Consider the following 26,759-nt stretch of genomic DNA (forward strand, 5'->3'; position numbering starts at 1 on the left):
TTTTCTTATTTTTTTAAATCCAAATTGATACGTGAAAACAAAATTAGTTAAGTGGCATCTAGGGCTGTTTTGATAATTTTTTTTTCTGGATTAGGTGGTTTACATAAAAAAAATGGTTTAGATGGTTTATTGTAACTTTATTGTAAAAGTTTAGATTACATCGAAACAGAAGGCAAGTGGGCAACAAGCTGCGTCGCTACCCCTTTTTGAATCGCAAAACCCAATCTTTTAAATTTTAAAATGGATTAGATGGTTTACATAAAAAAAACAAAATTGGTTTAGATGGCTTATTAAATTTTAAATGCTTTAAGTAATTTGCTATTTTAGATAGCGGATTATCATGACATATAAGCTAACTTTTTAAGTGGCACTCCAAGTCATCCAATTGTGACACGTGGAATCCGCTATCTCAAATAGTGGATTACACAAACCATCATTTTTGGATGCTGACTTGGACTTGGACGATGCCATGGGTTGCCACATGGAAAGTTAGCTGATGTGTCATTATAATCCGTTATTTAAGATAGTAAATTACCTAAATACACTTAAAATTTATTCAGCCACCTAAAATCATTCTTTTGTTTTTGTTTTGTAAAACCACCTATAATCCAGCAAAAAAATTCTTTAGTAATTGAGTCATCTCAATAACATCCTTTGTAAAAACCTGTGAGCAAAATAAAAATTAATAATATAAATATTCGTTCTAAAAACAATATATTTCGTGGGTATATTTTTATGGTCTTTTTATGGATCTCTAGTTTTTTATTAGATCGTTTATATAATAATATAGACGCCATTCTAAAAAATGTAACTTAATGAACTCTGTAATAATATATATTCATACTAAAAACCGACTAGATTTATAAAAAAAATAAAATTATATATTTAGGAAGTAGCACTAGTCTCAAGTTTGAATCCGATCCCAACCAGGATTTAATGCAGTGGGCCTTCAAGCAGTGACTTTCCTAAAACATTAGATAGTGGGCTTGGCTAACCAAAGCAATAAGGCCGTCTTCTGCCTTTGGATTACCTAGATAGTCAAGTTTTATTCGTTGGTGTTTAAGAAAAAAAGAACAGAAAACACTAGCCTTGGCCCATGGGGACCAACCGACCCGACCAAACATCAGGACAAACTGGGCCTGGGGGAACTTGGTATATTCGGGCTTAAAACTCACGGTTTGAGTTGGTCAACTATTAAGGCCCATGGCTGGCCGTGTATCTATCAACATTATTAATCAAGACAATTGGTTTGAACATGTATTCTCGTCCATCAATTTGGAATAATTATGTTGCAAAAGCATATATTAGGACAAAAGGAATGTATATAGGAAAATACATGAAGATGATGACCCAATTTGGTTTTGGAATGAGATTCTCTTGTTGTAGACATTGGCATCTTCCGAATGTGCTTTATAATCACTTTTTTTTTTCTAGGTACAAAAGGATTAAATTAACTAGACGTAACTTTATTCTTACCTAGGGATTATATATTTATTGGTGGACCCAGGATTTGTGTATATGGGATGGCGATCTGCAGAATGAGATTCTCTTATTGAAGGGGTGTTTGGGGTTCCTTATTTTACCTCCTTATGACTTATATAAGTCATAAATTATAAGTTACAAAGTTGAAACTTATAACTTATACACTCTCAAAGTTTAACTTACCTAAACAACTTAAAACTTATAAGTCATAAGGATAAAAAAATAAGCAATCCCAAACACCCAGTGACTCAGTGAGTATTCCATTTGGAATAGACATTGGCATCTCCGAGTGAACTTTGTAATCCCCCCCTCAAACGCTCTTCATGTAATAAAATGATAATTATAGCTTTTTTATCTCTAGTGATTTTAATGTTACTAGTATTATTTTAGTACAAATGGATTTGCTTTAGACTGAATAAGAAATAAACATTTACTCGAGTTAGGATGAATGAAATACACACTCGATAAAGTCTATTATTATGAATTTAGCCACTATGAAATCGCAACGATTCAAAGGGGTGAAACTCCTAGACCGTAGGGAGGTTCCAAGGGGGCATCACATCCTTAGCCAGGTTCAAGGCGACGCCTTGATAAGGTCTAGGGGGAACGCCCATGTGGAGGTTACCCTGAAATATGAGATTAGTGATAACTAGTGATCCGTAAAGTTGTGCGTCAGTGGGGAAATGGCTAGCAGTAGGACAAATGGGTGACGGTAACAACTTATGTTAAAGTTGACATGTTTCAAATGGGACTTCACATTTATGTAAGATAATTACAATTTACAAAGAAGTTAAAACTACAACTTGTACTTAAAACACAATCAATGTGATACTTCGATCCCTATGTATAGAAATCACATGGTTTGTTTTATAAACTGAAATTATCAATCATTTCATTTTCTAGCATCTCACTCTTTACATAATCTTATGTATTTTTTTTCTTCGGTGATTCCTTGTTTTAACTTAAAACAACAAAAATATTTTTGTTTTTAAGTACTTTAATGAGTTTAAATTAGAGTTTTTGAAATCAAATTCTGGTTTCGATTTTTATGGTTTACAGTTTTAATTTTTAATACTTCCGATTACAATTTTTAGTCTCCATAAGTGTATATTTTTACTATTTATACATATAAGTTAAAAAATGTTTTTTTATAAGTATAATTTATCTGATTCGAAATAACATCATTTTTAATTAATTTAATTTAAAATAATATTTTAACAAATTCTTCTCTTTGAAGATATCTTTAAACATTATAAAAGCATGTGTTAAACAAATAGGAACAAAAAGTTAAACATGTGTCAAAAATAAAAGCCTTCATAGTTTTTAATTGAAATCCACTTTTAGAAAATCAAAGTTAGGAACCTTATCGGCTTATCCTGTCATAAAGCTTACCAAAATTGAGAAAGAAAAGTATTAATATCGGACGAAATGTATAGGCATCCGTCCACGGGTATTGCATAAAAAAGAGAATTTGCTGATAATAATAATAATAATAATATATGATTGCTTTGTATTTAAATAAGGGTAGTTACGTATCATATTAAAATTTAAAATTATAATATAAAGCAGTGAGAAAGTAACATATTCTAAATCGAAAGTAGTGATAAAGTATAACAATATGAATTTGAGATTTCCTTATCAATTATATAATGAATTTGATTAAGGCTTGAGATTTTAAGGCTGACAAGGGGCTAAAGGGGGTTTCCTGTAATGATGGGTTTCCTTCTTGATAATGTTCTTTGGTGAGTCAGGTCTGGAACTTCAAAATAGTTTGGACGGTTGACGTTTCGTCTCAGAAAGCCGAATATTTTATTTAGAGGGGTTCTGAGCACTCCCAAAAAATTATATATAAGTATAGAAAAGAAAAGAAGATAAAAAGCCCTAACCAGCGTAACAAACTAACAAAGCAGTGAAGCACACACTATTAAATATGCTTGATATTCTTTTAGCATATCCACTTAAACCTTTGTTTCAAAGTTGATGTTTTGCTAATAAAAAATAACAACAACGAATAAACAAGTCCAATGAATCAACGCCCATATCCATCTGATAAGCTTTTAACTCATTTCCAACTCCAATAGAGATAATGGTTCACATGAAAGTGAGTTGTTCTAACGCTCCCGAGTTTAATAAATGAAAAGAGTGAAGAGAACTGCAAATCAAGGAGAGAAAAGAAAGCGAGGGGAAGAGAGAGATATAACTTAATCTAGTGTACAACGTACATGATATAAGAATTGTCTTGTGTACTACACACCTCTTAACTCATACCAACGTTATATTCATATTTCCATTTGATCTTAAGTGAATCTATTTATACCAAAATGATTTATATATGGTGACCCTAAATTAACCAACATGTTGGTGTCATTATGACTATCCTGAATCAATTTTTTCTCCTTTTCAGTTCAACTCCATTGTTCTCAAAGTAAAGGGTCACGAGCATCACCTTACTAACGAAATTTTATTAACGATCTGTCTCCTCTAGCTTGTTATCAAGAAGACACGAACAGTTGCTGCTATATCGACATAGCGATATTCAATCAACTACAACTAAAACTCAAATTAAAAAGATTTGACGTGTCAAAATAATATTCAAATACTACAAGGTGATTTTCCTAAAGAACAAATTATATGATTACTCTTAACATTTAGTGATGGATTCAAGAGCAGCAAAACCAACACCATGGGGTGGTGATCCTTTGGTCACTAGGGCCTAGCCGCCTAGGAATAAGCCATCTATTTTCACACCATAATTGCTACTTTTCTCAACATAAATTCGTAGTATCCCATTTTTCTCATTCTTCATATGTTTATGTATGCTGCAGTTCTTGTTTGAATTTGCATATTGTTCTTAGTGTTCTTATGTTTGTGTTATTCTTCTTTTGGTATGTTGTAACTTCATCTTTGATCTTCATCACATGTGTTCTACCATTGTTTGTAGATATTTGTTGCTCTTTTGTGTAGAATTGTAGATAATATTTCTCGTAGCTGTTTTCCTTAGCTTTAAAATCCATAGGTGGTGCTTGGTTTATTATTTGGATGCTCGAAGTTGAGCCTAAAATGGAGGTAAGATAAATAAGATATCCATGCTAGGAAGGGAAAAAGTGGAATGAGTGAAAACTTGTCCCGCATAGGAGGAGGGCAAATCATGAACTGGTTTTCAAAGGAGAGCACTCAAATATTATTTCCGTAGACAAATAGAAACTTGTGGGGACCCAAGGTACAAAACTCGCATTTGTGCACAAACGATGTTGGTGATAGACGCAACGTGTCACTTTGAGTGCACTTTGCACACTTGAGCTTGAGCCACCTTTTTTTGTTTATGAAGGTGCATTCGGTTAGGGATTTTGGTTAGAAGCAACCCACAACCTCTCATTTGGAAGGTATGATCAGAGATCTTGAAAGTTCGATCAGTAACTTATGAATTACATGTGTAGTGTAGAAGTTTGCTCTAGAGGTGGACCATAAACAACTTTGTTGGACCAAGGGTTGGATCACAACCCACTTCTAGGTTCGGAAACTGGTCCAGAGGTTAGATCATGACCCAATTGCAGGTCTCTGAAGGGATGTCCATAGAATCGTAACTCCCTGAAAAGTGCAATAACAAGTCGTAGTGACAACAATTTAAATCAGTTTGCAACTTGTTATTGAATCAATTAAATTGCTATTAGGGATGCTTAAAGCAATTTAAAATTTTCTTTACATGAGGTTTAATGGTTTGATGGTTTTGTATTATGATTATAAAACTAAGGTAGGCGCTACCTTAGTTGGAGAGACGCTATTCACACGGAAAACACAAAAAAAATTTCTAGCTACCTGTGACATGCTTATGGTAAATTTCAAGCTTGGTGGTCAATTGTTACGATATACATCTTATTACGATTGTTATATCAGTAGAGACAAATGCGCTTTCGTAGAGACATGAAATTGATTTAGAGAAATCGTGTAAAAAAGGCCTCATCCACGACTTTGTTCACCTTCTTGTTTTATTATTCTTTAGTTGTAGGCATTATATATTGTTACCTTTTCTTTTCTACTTTATGCTTTTCCTTTAAAGTTGCTTTATATTGTTTTCGAAGATTCCCGTAGGCATATTGAACTTACATGACCAACTAAAACAATCATGTTAGTGTGACGTGACTTGTGAACAAAAGTGAACAATTTAAGATTTTTAGCTCTCAAAAAGGTTTTAATTTTGGGGTTCTCTGGTCATGCCCTTTAGACTTTAGTGAACATCTAAATGACAAGACTAAGGTTCAAATTCATTAGGCCACCCGTAGTGGACGTCATGAAGATACAAAAAGCCCCCACAGCGCTGGGAACACCGCCCCTAGGGACACTATGGGGCATTTTGGATGCTTTTGGAGAGCAAATGTGTCTTGGACGATTTGTGAAAAACGCCAATGGAGGTTTGACTATGGTCAACCACACTTCAAGCTAATAATCAAGAAGGTTGGGGTGGGGGGGGGGGTCGGTTTTATGTGACAAAAAAAAATGATGTAATTTATTTTGGAGTTGGTGGCCTAGTCCAAGAGAAACTCTCTTAAACAATAAACACTCAAAGATACTACTGAGTTCGAATCCCACTAGCAAGAAAGAAATTTGCCCTAATAAAAAACAACACACTAACTTTATTTTATGGAAATGGATCACCTCCTTAATTTTAACATACAAAAAGTGAAAATATGCAACAAAAAGTGATGACTATGCATCAAAAGCGTCCTCAACACAAAATATGCACATGAAACTCGTCCCTGAAATGACTAACTATTTAGCAACACGAAGAACAAACCAACAGATTCATAGAATTATTTTCGAAGAACACATGATATCACACGTATCTAAGCTTGTGTTTTCTCATCAACAGCCACATCCTCCTTCATCATCTTCTTTTCTTCTTGTGGTTTCTTGATATTCAACAAGAAATCAGTCATTACAGATTCATAAAATGGTAATTTCTCATAACCAGGGAAGTAATTAATATCAACCACAAGATACCCATCAGTTTTATCATCCTTAATCATATCAATATTGAAAAGACGCAACCCAAGAGCCTGTCTCAGGCCGTTCGCCACCTCAACCAGAAACTCCTGTGCCGGCATCTTTGGCTTTTCTTCGTAGTTGTTATTACTACTCCACACATGATCACCGGCGATTACAGAGCTCGATATCTGAGAAAAACACATAACCCCTCCGGATTCTAAAGTAATCTTCTCGATAGTATCGTTTGAAATATCAGGCAACGAACTCCGTTTCACACATTTCACATAATCGCCCGCTACGTAAACCTGTATCAGAGAAAATATATTAGTTATGGTTTATTGTTATATAAGTATTCTATATGCTACTAAAAAATAAAATGTGGTTAAGAGTGTGTTGTTAAAAGATAAGATTTGGTTTTGGAATTATTTTTAGGCAAGGCTAAATATATTCTCTATATAACATTAGTAAAAGTAATTAAGTATAGATATGATATGAAGGGTGTATTTAGTAAATAGGAGGTGATACATTTACTATAACCCACATATCACATTATGGTCCATCTAGTAATGATAAGTATAACAATAAACCTAGCTAATATATATTCTATCTAATATACCTTGAAGATGACTCCACCATGGTTCACAAACTGTTGTAGCACCACGGGTGGGTGTAGTTTGGTTAACCCTTCATGGTTAACCACTAGTGACATCTTATGCGCACCAGTGGCCCCATCAGCAAGCAGCGGTTAGCGATCACTGGAAAAACCAAATCTTTATCCGTCTGGACAGATTTTAAACATTCAAAGTCTTGAACCAGGATTTGGTTTGGGATGCTGAGTTTGGAAATATTAAGTTGGGCAATCGGTTCGAGCATGGAGATGCGGTTGTGGAGGCGTTGGATGGCGGATGGGCGGTCAATGATGGTGGCATTAGGGTTGTTGATGGAGAATGTTTCAAGATTTTGGTCCCATTCTTGGCCATAAAGCTTGTGAATGATGCAATCAAATGGACCTTGTTCGGTTAATGGTTTGGTAACATCTACTGGGATGAAATCAATACCTCGTTGTTTCGCGTAAGTTATGAATGGTTCCACCATGAAAGCTTCGTTTTTTCGTGTAGGTAACGCATAACCTACTTGAAAAAGACATGTTTCTAGTCTTGATTCTGGCATTTTGTTTGTGTGTTTGTGTAAGAGAGATGTAGGATTTGTTTGATGAGGACGAATTGGTTTTATATTAAGTTTTTGAGGAAAAGAAGCAGATTCTTGTGAATTTAAATAAGTCTAGATTCGTTGGAAAAACAAACGAATCTATCTTCTATGCATGCCCACAGGTTTATATATTGTATATCTTTTGTCTTTTAGGAATATTAACGAGGATGGTTTGGTTTCACACTTCCACATGACAAAGTTGGTTTTTGTTTTCAAGACATTAATTTGCTTCATTTTAGCCAACGATAGAAAACAAATTAAACTAATTGTTGTTGATTGTGTGATCATTGTTTCTTTCTAAATGTTTAGACCAAACCCAATACCGCATTTAGCGGTGCACTTGGGTGACATGGCATAAGAAACACAAAACGCAGATTGGAGGAGGCATGCATTTGAAGAAGCACCCATGTGTACGTGCAATGCATTTGGGGTATAGTGGTGGGCCACATGATTTCAAAGCTAGAAAAATGAATTTTCTAATGCTATTGATCTTCGAAGGCTAAGAAAGGTAATTCAAACTATTTTTCCACCGACTCTTAGCACTAATAAAACTACAAAATTTTAATTTTAAATAGAAAGTAACCCTAAATTATGTAAATAACAATAATAATAATAATAATAATATTTGATACAATAATACAATGAACCGGGCATGAAGCAATTTGTGTTATGATTAGTGTAAATATAAGTAGTTAAATCCAATTGTTTTTTTTTTGTTTTCTTTTTATGCACTATGTCATGTTTGTTATATCTTTTTACTTTCTAGTTTATGCAATGGTTTTTTTTTCTTTAATTATTTAAGTTTAACTTCTATTTTTAATTATATTTGTTTATATTTAATTAATTATATTATATTTTTTAATAATGTGAAAATAAAAGAATTGTATTAATTATAAAAGGAGCTTGAGTATTAAAACTAAATGTAAAAACGGTAACGATGAGGAAATGTAATATTGATATGACTTTTTGTAGGATTTGAGAGAAGGGAAACAAGATCAAATACATTTTGTTCTCAACATGAAAACAGTGAGAATCAATTTGCAGTTGAGTAGATGTGTTTGTGAGTGCATTTAACTCTTTTTACTGGTGATACTCTTCTAGAAAAAATTGGGTTCAATCATGGTACTAAAAACTGGTTATTTTTGTTTTGTTTTTGAGTTTAGTTATACTGTTAAAAATAATAAAGGTTTAAATTTCTAATTCAATTCAATGTTTGTGGTGTCATGTATATTGCATGGGCTGGAGTCATAATGTTGGGCTGCTGGACATTGGGTGCTGATTGGGCTTGTAGATTGCAGTGGGCTTACTGGGCTTGTAGATATTGCTGGTCAAAGAAACAAAACGTGGCTGCTCGGCTGGTTATAATTAACTTCCTGTTCAGCTCATATAAAAAAGAGTTTGGTGCATTATTATTTGTTAGACACTTTCATTCTCTCTCTAAAAAAGTGGTTAGACGAGTTTGTTGATCTAGGGTTCGTTCTTGATTGTATTGATCAGAACAGTTGCTCGTTAGATCTGAAGTGTTTGTATACATATCATCATTTTGATGATTTGTGAGTAATCAAGTCATTATAAGCGTGTTCTGTGTTGGTATTATTGATCAAAGAAATTAAAGTTGTATTCATCTCCTTTGATTATCATTTTTTACATATACTCATTTGAGATGAGATACTAATTGGTCATTGTACTTTTGTATCATTGACCAATCGTGTTCCAAATATCTTAAAAAAACAAGGCTCCGGTTATCCACACACCATTTGATTTATCCACACACCCTTTCAAGTGGGTTTCCATACGATCGTATAACCCCTATACGATCGTATGTAGGGTGTGTGAGTTTTGAGAGGGTGTACGAATAACATATCCCAAAAACGAACTTTATCTGTTACCCTATTAATCCACAAGTAGAACCGTGGAAGTGTGAGACCATCCTCGTTAATCAGAAAAGTAAAAAAGATATTTTGACTACCAAACATTTAATAAACATACCATGATTAAACAATAATTATCTAATTATATATACTAGTACTAGTACTAGTTATATATATATATATAGATAAATATTGGATGGTGGTGCCACAACTCCATTTTAGAAATTCACTGATTTATTATTTATGTTTTTAGTTTCATTGTTGGATGTGTTGGTTGTAGCAAGTTGGCAATCAGCCAACATCTTTTCTTTCAACCTGCACGCCCGGGTTCGAATCTATGCATTTGTGTTACTTGACTTATTTTTGGGGGCTGTCTTTGAATTCTGTTCTTTTTGGAAGGTTTTTTTTCTTTTTTTTTATTTTGGTTTTATGTATAATAATTTTAGGAAATTAAGTTTATATTTAGTTTTAGAATCATATCGTAAGAAACCTAGCCAATAACAAAATTATTTTTTATGTTTATTCTGGTACGATAACGAACCTTACCGGTACCGACCGAATGTGTGTCAACTCGCCGCTGCAATGTTCGTGTTTTGTCAGCTTCTTTTGTTTTAAATTTGTTAATTTTTTGAAATTATTTTTCGGGTTTAGTTCTAATGCCATGACGAACCTATAGAAACCGACTGAATTTTCCGCCACAAGGCCCGTATTTTGCGAACCAAATAAATGTTGTTTTAAATATATTTCTTTTATATCATAAACTATACGTTTAATAATTTATTTTTCTAATTTAGCGTCGGTACCGGTATGAACCTAACCGATATCGACCGTATATGTGCCCGCTTTAATCTAAGTTATACGTGTGCTGACACTATTTCGAGCGTTCACACATATGTTTTTGATTTAGTGTAGGTGTCGTGAAGAACTTAACAGATACTGACCGAATTTGCGTCAAACATCGTATATAGATAAAGATCAGGTGTCGGTGCCATAAAATCTGCTTGAGTTATATGTTGTTGGTATATAGAATATATTAACGAGGCGCATGAACATGGTGTATGGTAAGTTGGGTTTGATGATTTTCAATCTGTTTCTTTTCTTCAAGAGTTGTTCAAGTTTGAGTTCCATCCATGCCATTTGTTTGGTTCTATTTTTAAATCCTTTTAAAACTGCTGCAATTTTCAGCATTTGCAAAATGTTTTTCTTAGAATATTTTATTTGAATTCCTTTTTTAAATGTTTTTAAATATACTTATTTTACGAATTTATATTTTGGGTTTGGTTTTCGTACTGTAAGGAACTTAACTAATACAAATTGAGCTGTCGCGCATCTGAATTTTACCAACGCCCAGGTTTATCGATTTTTGTTGTTCGTTTTTTTTCCTAAATATGTTCATTTGATGATATTTTTTTGGGCTTAGTGCCGGTACGTAATGAACGTGGCCGATACCGACCAAATTCGTGTCATTTCGATCATAAGTTGTACGTGTAGTAATTTTTAGACGTTTACATATTTATATTTTTGATTTGGTAACGGTGACGTAATGAACTTAGCCGACACCGACCAGCTGCCGCAACACGGCGGGATTACCTGGTACTAGATAAATATCAATTTGTTGGTCCCACAAGAATCCTTCGTAGCACCATTTGTTTGACTTTTTTTACAATTAATTACAACGCAAACTATTTGATAGTTATAGTCTGATGGCTTAAGGTGGTGTTGATAAGTCTTCTAAAGGTATGCGCTTGAGTTCGAATCACCTTGTCATCAATTTGTTTTGTTTTTTTTAGTTCATCTTCTAACGGTTACAAGTTTTTTTAAGTTATTTTTTATGTGTTTATTATTATCTATTTATTTATGTATATAAAAGTATGTTGTTTTTAAATATGATAATTGTTTTTAGGTTTAGTTCTAATCTTGTAATGAACCTAACTGATACCGAGGGAATTTGAGTTAATTCACCGACACAACGCTCGGTGTTTTTTAAATATGTTAACTTGACGAAATTGGTTTTTGGGTTTAGTTTCGGTACCATAACAAACGTAGCCGACGCTGCCTCTAAATTTGCATTGACTTGCCACTGCAATGTCCATCTTTACTGACCGAATAAGCATCGTTTTAAATATGTCTTTTTTGGTATCATAAGCTATACGAGTTTCAATACTATTTTGGACGTCTATTAATTTACTTTTAGGATTTAATTCATATATCGGCACGAACTTAGTCGATGGCGACCAAATTCTTGTAACTTTGATTATAAGTTGTATATGTTCTGATACTCTTTTGGATTTTTATAAACTTAATTTTTATTTAGACTTTGTGTTTTAACAAACTTAAATGACTTTGTGTCAAACACAAAAAGTCAGCCGACTTAACACAACGGCTAGCGTTTGACAAGCAAAACGTTCATGGAACAAAAAGGGCGCGCGCGCCGGAAGATGGTCATTCCGTTCACACTGCACACACTGAGTTTAGTGATGAAGAAGCGCACAGCATGAGGAAGACGCGAGATACTCATGCAGGAGGCTCACAGCTCCGCGCGCACGTGAACATGGCGCCTGGAGCCAGAGCCGATCTGGATCTGCACGCGCCATACAGCCCACCAGTAAGAGGGCAAGTGGACGTAACCACACCATACAGGCCAGCCATCTTGGTGAAACATTCAAAGTTCACTGAGCGCATCGCGAAGGCCCCCATTCAGCACAAAACCAAGATGCCAAGTGGTTTGGGCAAATATGACGGCACAACAGATCCAGACGATTTCTTACAAGGGTTTTACAACACTGGAAACCTAGAAAGCTGGACGATGCCAACATGGTGTCACATGTTTGCTCGCTACCTCACGGGCGCGGCGCGTGTCTGGTTCGAGAGCTTGCCGACTGGGCAAATCGATGGGTTCGAGGAGCTATTGGAAAAGTTCCAAGCCCACTTCGTACAGCAGCGCAGACACACGCGCGACCCTGATGACATCATGCACTGCGTGCGCAAGAATGATGAAACGATTGAAGACTACATAACTCGTTTCAATCAGGAGTCTCTGGCAATCGGAGGTATCACTGAGCAGCTCTTGCGCGTGGCCTTTATTCAAGGCGCGCGCAGTGATCAACTCCGCCGAGCTCTCGTAAGCAGAGATGGCATGCCAACCACTTGGGCCAAACTAATGGAAGCATCGCGAGTCTTCGCGAGAAATGAAAAACAAATTGCCCAAGATAGGGCAAGAGAAAGAGCGCATCAAGCTGAGTCACCGCGCAGCAACGAAAGAAGGGGCAAACAGAACTCTGTATGGTCCAGGTTGCAACCAACCAGTTTTTCTTCCGCAGAAAAGCAGGCGCAACCAAGCTCACCCGAGCCCCAAAAAGACGTTCGTAATCGCGGGGAGGGTGACAAGAGGGAAGGCGGCAGAGATCCTAACAGACCTCTGCCAAGAATATGGACTCCCCTCACTAAAACGCCTTCACAGGTGTTAAGCACTGAGAATGTCCAATTCAAAAGCCCCAAGCCACTACACTACAAGGGACCATCAGACAGTGGCAAGTACTGTGAGTTTCACAAGTCCACAGGACACAACACTGATGCATGCCACCACTTGAAGGATGCAATTGAAAAAGATGTGAAGTCAGGCAAGCTGGCTCACCTGGTGAAAAACTCAAGACCAGAAAATGAACAATCAGGAGCCTCAGCCAGCAAAAAGTACAAAAGAATCTGTGTAGCTAAGGGAGGAAGGCAAGGGCAAATATCAAGAAAGAGAAGCGCGCAAATCCAAGGAGATTGGCTCGAGCAACAAGTAATCTTCCCAAGAATTAGGGGAGGCCCTTCCATCAGCAGTCCTCTTGTCATCACTACACACATTGCTCATTATGAAGTGTCAAAAGTCCTGGTGGACACTGGCAGCGAGTCAGACATCATGTATGAGCAATGTTTCAGGAAACTGGATCCGGCAGACCAAGCAAGGCTTGAGATTGTGAATGCACCGATCTCTGGTGTTTCAAATGAAATCATTCATCCCCTAGGTCAAATACAATTTGAACTAACCATGGGGGATGAGAAACACAAGCGAGCCGAAGTTGTCAACTTCTTGGTCTTGCCCACCACTTCTTGCCACAATATGATCTTGGGTAGGGGAACGATTGCCCAGTTCAACGCCATACCGTCGCCAGCGCACGGCGCATTGGGGTTCCCAACACCAACAGGTGTAACTTTTGTATACCGAGATCATTTGTGTGCAGTGACAAGTACTCCGCGGGAAGGGAGAATGAAACTTCCAATGGCAGACAACGCGCCAGAGGAATGGATTCTCAACCCAAAATTCCCGGAGCAAACAATCACAATTGGCGCAACGATATCAGACGACACGAGGTTGAGAATGAAAAGATTGCTCACAGCATATATGTCGGTCTTCGCGTGGCAACACTCTGATATGACTGGGGTTCCGCGAGACCTGGCACAACATTCTCTCAACACGTTCAAGTCTGTAGAGCCAATTGCTCAAAAGAAGAGAGTCATGGGGGATGAGAAGGCGAGGGCCATGAATGAGCAGGTTGAGGATCTATTGCGCGCAAACATCATCCGCCCGATACGATACCAGACATAGGTAGCCAATCCTGTGATGGTAAAGAAAGGTAACGGGTCATGGAGGATGTGCATTGACTTCAAGGACCTCAACAAAGCGTGCCCAAAAGATTGTTACCCCCTCCCAAACATCGACGCAAAGGTGGACTCCGTGGCGCCATTCAAGCTCAAATGTTTCCTGGATGCCTACAAGGGCTATCACCAGATTCAAATGACACCACAAGACGAGGACAAGACCGCCTTCAGAACCGACAAGGGTGTTTTTTGTTACACAAAAATGCCCTTTGGTTTGAAGAATGCGGGAGCCACCTACCAAAGACTTATGGATGCTGTTTTCAGCGAGCAGATTGGAAGAAACCTAGAAGTCTATGTGGATGATTTGGTGATCAAAAGCAGGGAAGAAAAACAAATGCTCAAAGACATCGAAGAAACCCTTGGGCGCCTAAAGGAAGTTAACATGAAGCTCAATCCGAGCAAATGCACTTTCGGCGTACAAGAGGGAAAATTTCTAGGTGTAATGGTCACCAAGGATGGTTTCAAGGTGAACCTGAGAAGGTGGAGGCCATCCTTGACATGCCCTCGCCATCCACCATGAAAGAAGTCCAGAAGCTGAATGGTAGATTGGTATCAATCAACAAGTTCCTAGCGAACCATGCAAGCAAATCTACCCCATTTGTCAATACATTGAGAAACTGCTTAAAGAAAAGCCAGTTCAAATGGACTCCTGAGGCCGAGCAAGCTTTCAGTGAGATAAAAGAATGTTTGATAAATTTGCCCGCGCTCACAGCTCCACTTCCTGGTGAAACTTTGACATTGTACCTATCAGCAGGAGAACGCGCCATCGGCGCAGTATTATTGGTGGATCGCAAGGGAATCCAAACGCCAATATACTATGTGAGTCGGGTGCTGACAGACCCTGAGACGCGCTACTCCATCATGGAAAAGTTAGTTTTGTCACTAACACACGCGTCGCGCAAGCTTCATAGATATTTCAATGGTCATCCCATTGAAGTTCTGACTGGTTACAACATCCAGCAAGTTTTGCGGCGCCCCGCGCTCTCGGGAAGGCTGACAAAGTGGGCGCTGGAATTAGGTGAGCACACGATCGCCTATAAGCCCCGTCCAGCAATAAAGAGACAAGTCTTGGCTGATTTCATCGCCGAAGTCCCCGAAGGAAAAATTGAAGAGGCTCAGCGCGAGGTAGATCCTCCGCGAGCCAATGATGAAGAAAATGTATGGAGATTATTCACCGACGGAGCTTCAAACAACGAAGGATCCGGCGCAGGCCTCAAGCTGGTGGATCCAGAGAATCAGGAATATACTTACGCCATCAGGTTGGACTTCAAGAGCACCAACAATGAAGCTGAGTATGAAGCCCTGCTGGCTGGCCTGCGCATCGCGCACAAATTCGGAGTTAAAAAGCTAGAGGCCCATGTTGATTCATACTTGGTAGCAGCACAGGTCAATGGCCTTTATGATGCCAAGGAGAACACCATGCCTCTGTATCTAGAGCAGGCGAAAAAGCTCATCGAGCAATTTGACTGCTTCAGAATCATTATATTCCGCGCAGTGAAAACAAATCTGCTGACGCGCTGAGCAAGATGGCATCAACCAGCTTCGATCACTTTGGCAAAGATGTCAGGGTAGAAGTAATGAGCAACCCGTCGGTGGGAGCGAAGTCTGTCCTTGTAACTCATACAACCCCTTCATCATGGATAACTCCAGTAATGGAATTCTTGAAGGAGGGAAAAGTACCGGACGATCGCGCACAGGCGAGGAAGATAAGACACAAGTCGCAGAACTATGAACTGCTTGATGGTACATTATATCGACGCTCTTATCTTGGACCACTCATGAAATGCCTAGATGCTGAGGAAGCAAGCTATGTGATTAGAGAGATACACGAAGGAATTTGTGGAATACATGCTGGCCCGCGCATGGTGGTTGCCAAGGCAATGAGCGCAGGTTACTATTGGCCAGGCATGTACTTGGACGCTTTAAAAGAGATCCAAAAATGCAAAGCATGTCAGAGCTACGCGCCAAACACAATGCGGCCAAAGAACAACTTGATTCCGGTGACCTCCGCATGGCCTTTCCACAAATGGGCAATCGATATTGTGGGTCCCCTACCGCAAGCGCAAGGGCGAGTAAAATTTTTGGTAGTGGCAGTAGACTATTTTACAAAATGGGTTGAGGCCAAACCACTAGCAAAAATCACAGCCGAAGCGATGAAGCAGTTTATTTGGAGCCACATCATATGCCGTTTTGGCTTGCCCATGGAAATTGTGAGCGATAATGGCAAACAATTCACTGACAGGAAGATATCAAACTGGCTCAAGGAATTGCGCATCAACCAAATCTTCACTTCAGTATACCACCCTCAGGGGAATGGCCAAGTGGAGCGCGCAAATCAAAGCTTGTTAAATGGGCTGAAGAAAAGGTTGGAGGGAGAATCCCATTCTTGGGTCGAAGAGCTACCTAATGTCCTGTGGGCACACAGGACATTAAGCAAAACCAGCAATGGCGAATCCCCGTTCAGCCTAACCTATGGAACGGAGGCAATGATTCCCGCAGAAATTGGATGCCCATCCCATAGAGTGCTCATGATGAGCAAGATTGATAACGAGCGCGAAAGAGGTTGGATCTCAACTTACTTGAAGGGCGCAGAGAGGCGGCTATCATCAGTGAAGCCAAATACAAAAAAAACTGGAAAAATATTACAACCAGCGTGTGAAAGAATGCCACTTCAAGAAAAATGATTTTGTCCTTCGAAACAATGAAGCTAGCCGCGCGATACCCCCGGGAAAAATGTCCCCCAATTGGGAGGGACCTTATCAAGTATCGGAAGAATTGGGAAAAGGCGCATACACTTTAAAAGATTTGAATGGAAAGAAGATCCCGCGCGCATGGAACTCGGCACAGCTTAGAAAATGTTTCATGTAAAAAATGTCAAGTTTATAATCAAGGCTTTTTAAGCCATTATGAATAATGATACGCGCTATCTTCTCTTAATGTGGATTCTATTACCTTTTGCATACATGTTTCACACTTCCCTTTATTAATTTTGAGCAATATGACAACATTGTATTGACATCAAAACGAAATAAAACGAAGTAAAACATACATGCGCGAGCTTCAAGCTCAAACGCGTTAACGAGTCTTAACTCTAAAACGTCAGGGCCTTAGCCCAATAATGTGAGCCTTAGCTCGAATCACTCACAACATCCATCCTACATACTGCGCAGCCTGACCATAAAAATACCTAAACACAACTAAGGCAAAACAAATGCCAAAACATAGTTGTTAAGGTCTCAGGTCGAGGTCGCGCATGCAATTGTAATGGATATCTGAGCAACACAAATTGATACGTAAAGGCTAAAAAACTCATAATTCTATGTAATGCGCGACAACGTCGCGCAAAAGAGGAATAATGAAAACGCCTAGGCACGTGTCAACATAATCAAGATATGGCAAAATCACTTACAATATGACAAGGATTAAGTATAATAATTTCCTTACAACCTTGTTCTTATTTCAACGTGCAAGCATATCTTATATTCAACAAGCAAACATGCAATATAAAGAGATGAATGGGGAATGCGCAAGATGCGAAGAAGGGAAAAACAAAATTTCATTCCAAAGCATTGAAATTTACAAGTTTACAAGATGATAAGATACAAACTACAAATAAAAATAAAAACATGAAGGGCTTCTCAAGTCTCCACGTCGACGTCAGCCTCTTCATAGTCTTCATCACCGCCCTCAGCATCTGGCGCAGCCCGCTCCTCGTCATCTCCAAACTGACCATAGTCAAGTTCTTCGTCTTGAATGGATTCTTCTATCACAATAGTGTCAGGAGCGGATCCTTTGGCCACGCCAGAGCCGCTAGCAACGCCAGCATTCCCCGCGTCATCATCGCCGCCACCAGCCCCTTCGCACTCGTCAAGTAATTTCTTTAGCGCGCCGAGATCGGGCTGGTCAGCAAGCGCGGATATCTGCAAATCATAAGGAAAAATATGAGTACAAAAAGAGTTGGAAAATAAGTCAAGGTAATCTCATTAAGGTTAAAATACCTGCGCAAGGATGGGAATGGGAGTATTCATATACTTCTCCCCCATCGCGGCCATGTCCGCGCAGGCAACGTCGCTCTGATAAGGGTACTCGGATGGGTTCTTCTTTAACATGCCATATTCATAGCCATCCGTAAACCCTTCAGCTCGACCCACCAAGCGCGCGGCAGCGTTGCAGTCCATCACAAGGGCCAGAAACTCGTCTGAGTATTTCATCGCGTAAGCGCAACGAGTCATGCCCTGTGAGATTAGCCATTGGCGATCCTGCGCGAGGGAAGCAACAGACGTCTCGAGGGCAGGAATCTGAGAGTTTAATAACTCAACAGTTTCCTTAGTCTGTTTCAGCTCCTCTTTGTCGGACGCTGCTGCCGCCAAGGTTTCTTCTTTTTCCGCTCGCGCAAGGTCGAGTGCTTCCTGGCTAGACGCTGCCGTCGCCAAGGCTTCGTCTTTTTCGGCCTGCGCGGCCGCCAGCTCCCTCTTCAGGCGCGCAACCTCACTCTCCAGCGATGATTTGTCAGTTATAGACTGGACAAGAGCTTGGTCACGCGCCTCCGCGTCCAGCTCCAAGTCGCGCACTCTACGCGCGTACTTGGCCGCGTCCGCCTCGGCTGCCTGAAGCTTCTCCCGCGCAGCCTGGAGCTCATGCCCGCGCTTCACAAAGGCGGTGTTGGCACTTGCCCTGTTCTCACTGAGCTCTGCTTGGAGCTTCTCAGCTCTCTCTCGAGCATCAGAAAGATGCCAAGCAGATACTTTAGCCTCTTGCTTGGCTTCCGCAAGAGCATCACGTACCTTTACGTAATCATAGCGAAGCTCTTGGGAGGCAGCAAAGAAAGCCGACCCAGCAAACAGATGGTCTTTGAGCAAGTCATCGCGAGCGCGGGCCTCCTGAAACCTCCTTTCAGCTGGAGGCACAGAATGAGCCCAGAATTCCTCACACACACCCATGGACTGAAATGAGCTGTCCTCAGTAATGTTCCATCTCGGGCGGTAGATGTGATCGGCTTCCTGCAAACACAAAGTAATGATCTAAGTCGTCAAAACACTAATATGAAAGTCCGCGCAGCGGAGCAAAAACGAACTTATACCTGCGGGGATGAAGCAGAAAAGTCAGCGGCAGGCCCACGAGAAGACGGCGCCGCGAAACCTCGTGGCGCTGCAGGGCTGGCGCGGCCGCTGTCGGAGCCTTCAGCTCGAACCTCCTCATCCTCCTCTGAAACAGGCCTTTTCTCCTGCGACCTAGAATCAAAATCAGTCTCGCGAGGAGGGCTGTGCGCAGGAGGAGGTGAGGGAGGTCTCGACGCCGCCAGATCGGCGCGTAAAACGGCCTCCTGCTCCTTAGTAATCCCGATGAGGGGAGATTCATCGCTTGCAGGAGCAGGAGCAGGAGCAGAGCCAACGGCGCTGGCACCGGCGCCAGGAGTGCCGCCAGCAGCTTGTACGCCAGCTACGACTTCTATGAAAAAAAAATCAACAAAAAGAAATGGTTCATGACTTGATCTAAAAAAAAAAAGTCAGAAAATAAAAGCACAATACGTACCTTGGCGCAACTCCGTTCGCGAGGCAAACATCGCCATGAAGTCCATTCTACCCTTTTTCGAAGGTAAAACAGGGGACTTCGAAGCGACCTCCGGCGCAGCCTCGGCATCTTGTTGCGCTTGAGGTTGATCCACCAAGGTCGCCGGCTCTACAAGCATTTGAGTGAGCAAAGATTCATTAGTAATTCTATCAGAATCGCGCTCATAGAACCATAAAAGATAAGCAAAGGATAAGCAAAGTATACCTGTCGAAGGCGCAACGCCGCTTCCCTTTTCCACCGCGCGAAGGGAGGAGTTAGTAGCACCATACCTCGTGTGGACAGGAGGTCTGCCCACTTTTTGAGGCAGGGAAGACAAGAAAAACTTGGTGGTAAACACCTGGGTTTTCTCAAGTCCCTTCGCCTGAGTAGGAGGATCCTGAGCAACAGGGGCAACATCTTTTTTCTGTTTCTTACTGGCCCCTGCGCCAGTTTTCCCCTTAGCTTTACGCTTTAGTTGGGGCGCCTCCTCCTCCTCCTCCTCCTCCGCGAGCTCTAGCTCGTAGTTTTCGAGCGCGTCTACAATACACGCAACAGAAGTGTTAGCAAAATTTGGTATTATAAAGGCAAATGTATAAGTACAAAGGCTTACCAGGCGCATCGCTGTCAAAGAGAAATCCCAGATCAACAGGGATGAACATGTCATCGAAGCGATCGGGGAAGCCAACCTCCCCAGCGCCCAGCGCGACGGAGCCACCCTCCATATGCTCATCATAGGCGGCGTGGACATACTCCTTGCTGACTGCACAAAACAAGTCAAATGATATCAGTAAAAAGATAAGTATTCGCGCAGAAGTAATGCAATGAGATTAACTTACACAAGCCGTCAACTTGGATAACGGGCTCAGTCGCGCTGTCAGCCCACCTCCTGCTCATACCGACCCCCACCAGCGCCTCCTCACAAATTTTCTTGGCGGGGGATGGTTCGGCGGTCAACTTTTTAACCCAGGCGCCAGTTGGGTTCTTGAAGACACCCACATCCGCAGGCGCAGAAGAGATCGCGCGCATGGTCATGCGGATGGGGATCACACCAGCCCTTATGTAAAAAAACCTCTCAGACCAGTCATGAAGGCTCTTGAATGAAACAGTGGAGCACTTGACCTTCTGACTGCGAGGAATAAATGAGAACCAAGAATCTTGGATCTTGGGCTTATAAAAAAACTGAAAGCGCCGAGGGGTGGGCTCCTCGCGCTGAGATTTGCACATGAACTCAAAATGAGTCATGCGCACGAGTCCAAACGGATGGACTTGGGATATATGAATCCCATAAAACCTAAGCACCGCACCCACAAACCTTGTCATCGGAAGACAAGGTTGCAGTGGGTGAAAAAATGGCAGTAAAGGGATATATGACCGGTAGGCGGGTCCGCCGCCGTTTGCCCGGCCCCAGGCAACATACAGCCAAACTCAGGGAGAAAACCCTGAGAGGCAATAAGGCTGTCAAGATCGGCCTGCCTCAGTTTGCAGGGGATCTCATCCCACTTCTTCACTGCCTTGGTCCTCCCTACCTCCTCCGATGAGGCCTCAGCAGCCCTCTTCCCCTTGCCGGTCTTCTTCAACGTCGACATTACTAACGATTTAACACGGCGATGGATAGGGGAGGTTGTGTTGTCTGAGCTATCAGACATACAACTGTAAAACGACAAAGGATGATCTGAAGAACAGAGACCTGGAAGCAGAAGAAAGCTAATCGGAATAGAATGAAAGAAAGGAAAGCTTCGAATAAACAAACAAGAAGATGAAGGATAAAAAACTCAAAGGGGCTGGCTTTTATAGGCCCAGGAGAGAGAAAAATTGGTGCTGATCGGACTTCACGCGCCCCCACTCGCAGGTGTAAGCCAACGCGAGCGCGACACGTGTCCCTGACACTGTGTGAGGGGACACGAAAAGAAACTATACGGCTGCTGCCAGAGTTCACGCGCCACCACTCGCAGGAACGGACCAACGCGAGCGCGACACGTGTCCCTGACACTATGTGAGGGGACACGAAAGGCAACTGTAGCACCTCCAGCACACGAAAGGTCTGACACGTCTCCATCACTGACGCATGTCAGCAACAACCAACCACGTACAGGGACGATTCGTTTTCAACTAAAAGGATAGAATTTCGCGCAACGATGAGTAATAAGAACAAAAAGACAAACCCCTACTAAAAGAGCAAACTGTTAAGTCTAATATCTATCTTGCCTCGCTCGCGCGAAGACAAGACACACATTAGACTGGGGGGGCTTGAAGAGGTATGTACCCGCCTCAACAACGAGCGAGGCGGGTCAACCCACAAGATATAGACAAGAGGCTTGAAATCAAGACTTTATGAAGGCACAAAGCCAACCTATGCGCATGGCGCATATCACATATGCTCACGCATATCACATATGCTCATGCATCACATGCTCAGGCACCACAGATGCTCACGCATCACATATGCCCACGCATCACATATGCTCAGGCACCACAGATGCTCACGCATCACATATGCTCACGCATCACATATGCTCACGCATATCACATATGCGCGTGGCGCATCCGCGCGCGGCGCATATCACATGCTCGTGCATATCACATTTGCGCATGAAACATCTGCGCGTGAGAATAAAGAGAAGACCTCGCGCATCCTCAGGATAGGCGCATATCACACATGCACATAATCAACCTCGTCCTTATCCAAATCAGGATTAGGGCAACTTTGATTGTGCACGTCAGACAACCTTCCAGAAGGTATCTTTTTAAGGAATAAGAATATGCTGATGTTGACAGCTGCCAATGAAAGGTGGACAACTCAGCAAAACCCATGTACTACCACGTGATTATAACCAATGAAAAAGCACCAGGTGTCCCAAAGGACACGTGGCGCAAAGCAATTGGAAGAGGCCAACAAAGCCCTAATTGGGTCTGAGCCCAATCATTGGAAACCCTAGCACTATAAATACAGCATCAACTCCACAAGGAGAGAGACAACAACATCCAATTACAGACAATTACAGAGTATTCAGCTATTAAGCAATACATTCCATTTCCTTACTCTCATATATTATTATCTTCTCCCACAAACACTTATTCTCACACCGGAGGGTTACCCCAAAGAGGATCCCTCTGTCCCTTTCTGAGGGGTAAGTTTACGGTGCTGTTCATTTTGTAGGTGGAAGAACCCAGATCCAGAGATCCATCGGTGAAATAGCATAATCACACCCGAGGAAAGTAGATCGTCTACCAGTGAGTCGATCCACGTTTCTTCAGTGACCGACCGAGTTACGACCCGTGAGAGTTACACCTTGGGCAACAAACTAAAATCCGTTTAATTTGTTTAACCGGTAAATGAAGAATCTAATTACGCGGAATTATTATTTATAATAGTTATAAATAATAAAGTTTATTTACTAATTAAATATACTGGTTCGGACTTTAAACGAAAGTTGGAACGAGTTGGACTTTGGACCCGGTTAGGATTTATTATTAATAAATATAAGATTATGAGATAATCTTAAAATAGTAATAAATCTCATGACTTGGAGATTACTCTATAATTGAATCCATAAGTAAATTGGAGATCTATATATACATATATAGATCGTGACACAAGAAACAGAGGCAAGGAACTTTCTGCCGCAACCAAAGTCCAGCCGTCATTACTACGATCGTTACCGACCGTCGCTAAAGCAAAACACCCGCTGCCGCCGGTACTGCCGTACGCCACCCGGCTGCTGCTGCTGCTGTCCGTACGCCACCCGGCTGCTGTCCGTAAGCTACTGTCGGTGCTTCTTTCGCGTACCGCGGTTGCCGCTTGCTCGTTCGGTTTCTCACCTAGCCTCGTTCGTTGAACCTCGGTGTCTCAACCGGTTATTCATTAACCGAGGTATTATTTATCTCATCGATAGTTAAATAATATAGTGTATATTAATACCGTGCTCGTATGGTTTTGTAACCGGATCCTGTCGGGTTTAGTTTTGGTACTGATTACTCGTTTATATTCCGCTGCGCATTTATAATTAATACGATTAGTTATTATTTGTCACATTTATTGAACCGGGTTTAATAAATAAAATTTTGACTGATCACCACTGAAACCCAACAGTGGTATCAGAGCCTTGGTTACAACGTACGAGTCGGTACCGGTCTTTTAACCGGAATTATAGCACAAACTTTAACTAGTTTTAAAGTTTCTGATCCAATTAATTTTAGGGCAACTTTATATTTTGGTCAAAATTTTATTTTCTTTTATTTGACCAAAAGCTTGCCCGAATTTTGGTTGTTTGTTATGCAATATGTAAATCTAGCCCGACCGTGTTTGTGGTTGTTTGTGATGTTTTGGTTTTTGGTTTTTGGTTTTGGCCATATGGATGGTTCAAATTTGTAATAGTTAGGGTGTTTCCTTTATTATATTTATTTTTGTAATATTGTATTTCATTTATAAATATTGTAATAAACGAAGACCCGAAGACAAAGACCATGAAACTAAACGGAAATCACGAAGTCAGTGGGAGTTGCTCAAGACGACAATTGGATGCACTCAAGTCCATCCCTGTGGTTGTTTGTGTGTTATGACCCCGTGACCCGTTCGGTCTTGCTAATAGGCTCTGGCAAGATCGAACAATTATAGGCCATATAGATTTATATATTTATTTATTGTTGTTGTGGTTGCTTATTTTTATAATTGTATATAATAACCAATCTCACACCAATATATATATTTTAAAAGGAGTTTTAAAATATTAAAACAATCATAATAAAACAAGTTCTAAAAGGGTTTTATAACTTGTCAAATTTTGTCTTTAAAACAAAGTTTGATTTGAAACAAATTATAACCATTCATGTTTTGCAAAATTAAACTAAATTTGATTTTCCAAAACCAATAACTTAATAGGTAACTATTAACTTAAAGTTGGTTATTTATATCGCGACAAACTTAGTTTTAATAGGTTATATAAAACTGAGTGTCCTGAGAGATGAAAGGGTTCATCAAGTTGTCCCGATTAATACAGTAACTGGAATTTTACTCTATTTAGTAATATTTAAAATTAATCCCAATTTTAAAATCAATAGTCTATGCCATCCTACTATAAGCCACACTTGAGGCATACTGCGAAACTTCAAGTGTTTGGAGCTACAACACCGCACTTGATTTCTAGCCTATCCCTTCAAGGTGAAAGGGTTTCGTTGACACATCCGGCCCTTTCACAAGTGACTATACTAGGGCGACTATTACTTTACTCTCTTGTTACGTGCTACAGCTGTCTGGAGACTAAGGTGGGCATAGATGAGGCTAAACGTATCTACTTAGACAAATGTTGTCTTAATAGGCCTCATAACCGAGAGTTGTGCTTTATTCACAATTGGCAATTGTTGTTTATCTGCCTAACCACTTACTAATGTTGTGTGCTACAGCTGCCATTAGTAACTGGAAGCCAGATTCTCAAGTTCCTATTTTATTAATGTTATTGGGTCATTGATAATAGGATTAAAACATCGAAAATACTAATTAAATTACTTTTTGCTTTTTTAACAGATGTCAATTGATAATAACTCCTCATTCACTCTCAAGGCTATGCTTGAGAAAGAAAAGCTGAATGGCACCAATTTTATTGAATGGCACCGCAATTTGGGACTTGTTCTCAAGATGGCAAAAAAGCACTATGTTCTTGATGGACCTGTTCCAACCGAGCCTGAAAACAATACTGCTGCTGCCAAAGAGGTTCTTGACAAGCATATAGACGACTCTGCTGAAGTCGCCTGCATTATGCTAGCCACAATGTCTTACGAGCTTGCTAAAGGCTTGGAAGATTTTGGTGCCTATGAGATGTTGGAGCAACTTAAGAGCATGTTCTAGAAACAAGCCCGTCAAGAACGCTATGACACCATGAAGCAGCTTATAAGCTGCAGAATGGAACAGGGATCACCTGTTAGTGCGCATGTCGTCAAAATGAAAGGGTACATCGAACAGTTAACGAAACTTGATTATCCCCTGTCAGATGAAATGGCAGCGGATTTCATCTTGAACTCTCTTCCCAGCTCTTACGACCAGTTCGTAATGAATTTCAACATGAATGGATGGCTGAAGATAGTGCCGGAGCTTCATTGAATGCTCAAAACGGTTGAGATGAATATTCCTACTAAGACTAATCAAGTTCTTATGGTTCGATCTGCTGGTGTCAAGAAGCCTAAACCCAAGAACCGGGGTAATAACGGTAAAGGCAAGAAAAAGGTTACTGTTGCTGCCAAGTATGTCACCAACACTAACAAAGGTGTTGCAAAGGTACCGCCGCCGCCTCCTGAGGAGCGCCAGTGCTGCATGTGCAACAAAATGGGACACTGGAAGCGTAACTGTCCTGACTATCTTGCTGAGCTGAAAAGGTAGAGGACCAATGGTGAAAGTTCCTCTAAAGGTATTTCCATTTACGTTATTGAACTTTTCACTGTCTCTAGCAACACATGGGTATTTGATACCGGATGTGGTTACCACATCGTTAATGTCTTGTATGAGCATGAAAAACTGGAAGAAACTGAAACAAGGCAGCATGGAACTCATCGTTGGTGATGGGAAGAGAGTCCCAATTCTTGCAACTGGCACATATCATTTTGTTTGTCCATCTCGCCTTGTAGTTGCTTTGAATACTGTTTGTTTGCACCTGGTTTGACAAGAAACATTGTTTCAGTTTCTTTACTATTTGAACAAGGATTTAAGTACGTTTTTAATGGTATTGCTATTTTTGCTTACTTGAATGATGTCTTTTATTTTGAGGCTAAACCTCAAAATGGTATTTATGAGATTGATGTTCAAATAAACAATAATGTATATAATCTTTCTAAACGTATCAAATCTGGCATCAATGATACATTTCTATGGCATTGCCGACTTGGCCACATAAGCAAGGCACGAGTTAAGAGACTCCAATCCAAAAGGATTCTTGAATCCACGGGAACAGACTCTTTTGATGACTGCGAATCCTGCTTAGCTGGAAAACTCGCCAAAGATTCCTTCACTCATAAGAATGAACGAGCAAAGGA

General features: G+C 40.4%; 1 pseudogene across 1 annotated transcript; it reads right to left on the bottom strand.

Annotated features, from left to right (window-relative positions):
• Window positions 1-6,323: 6,323 nt before the first annotated feature.
• Window positions 6,324-7,774, bottom strand: LOC143556324 (inositol-tetrakisphosphate 1-kinase 2-like; annotated as a pseudogene). The gene is made up of 2 exons (XR_013139364.1): window positions 7,082-7,774; window positions 6,324-6,770 (listed from the first exon to the last, which is right to left on the bottom strand). The product of XR_013139364.1 is annotated as an inositol-tetrakisphosphate 1-kinase 2-like (transcript).
• Window positions 7,775-26,759: the final 18,985 nt, after the last annotated feature.

Source organism: Bidens hawaiensis, unplaced genomic scaffold, assembly GCF_021521415.1.
Source record: "Bidens hawaiensis isolate Kalapana, Puna unplaced genomic scaffold, B.hawaiensis_p1.1 tig00018514_1, whole genome shotgun sequence".
In the NCBI taxonomy this organism is placed as follows: Eukaryota; Viridiplantae; Streptophyta; class Magnoliopsida; order Asterales; family Asteraceae; genus Bidens; species Bidens hawaiensis.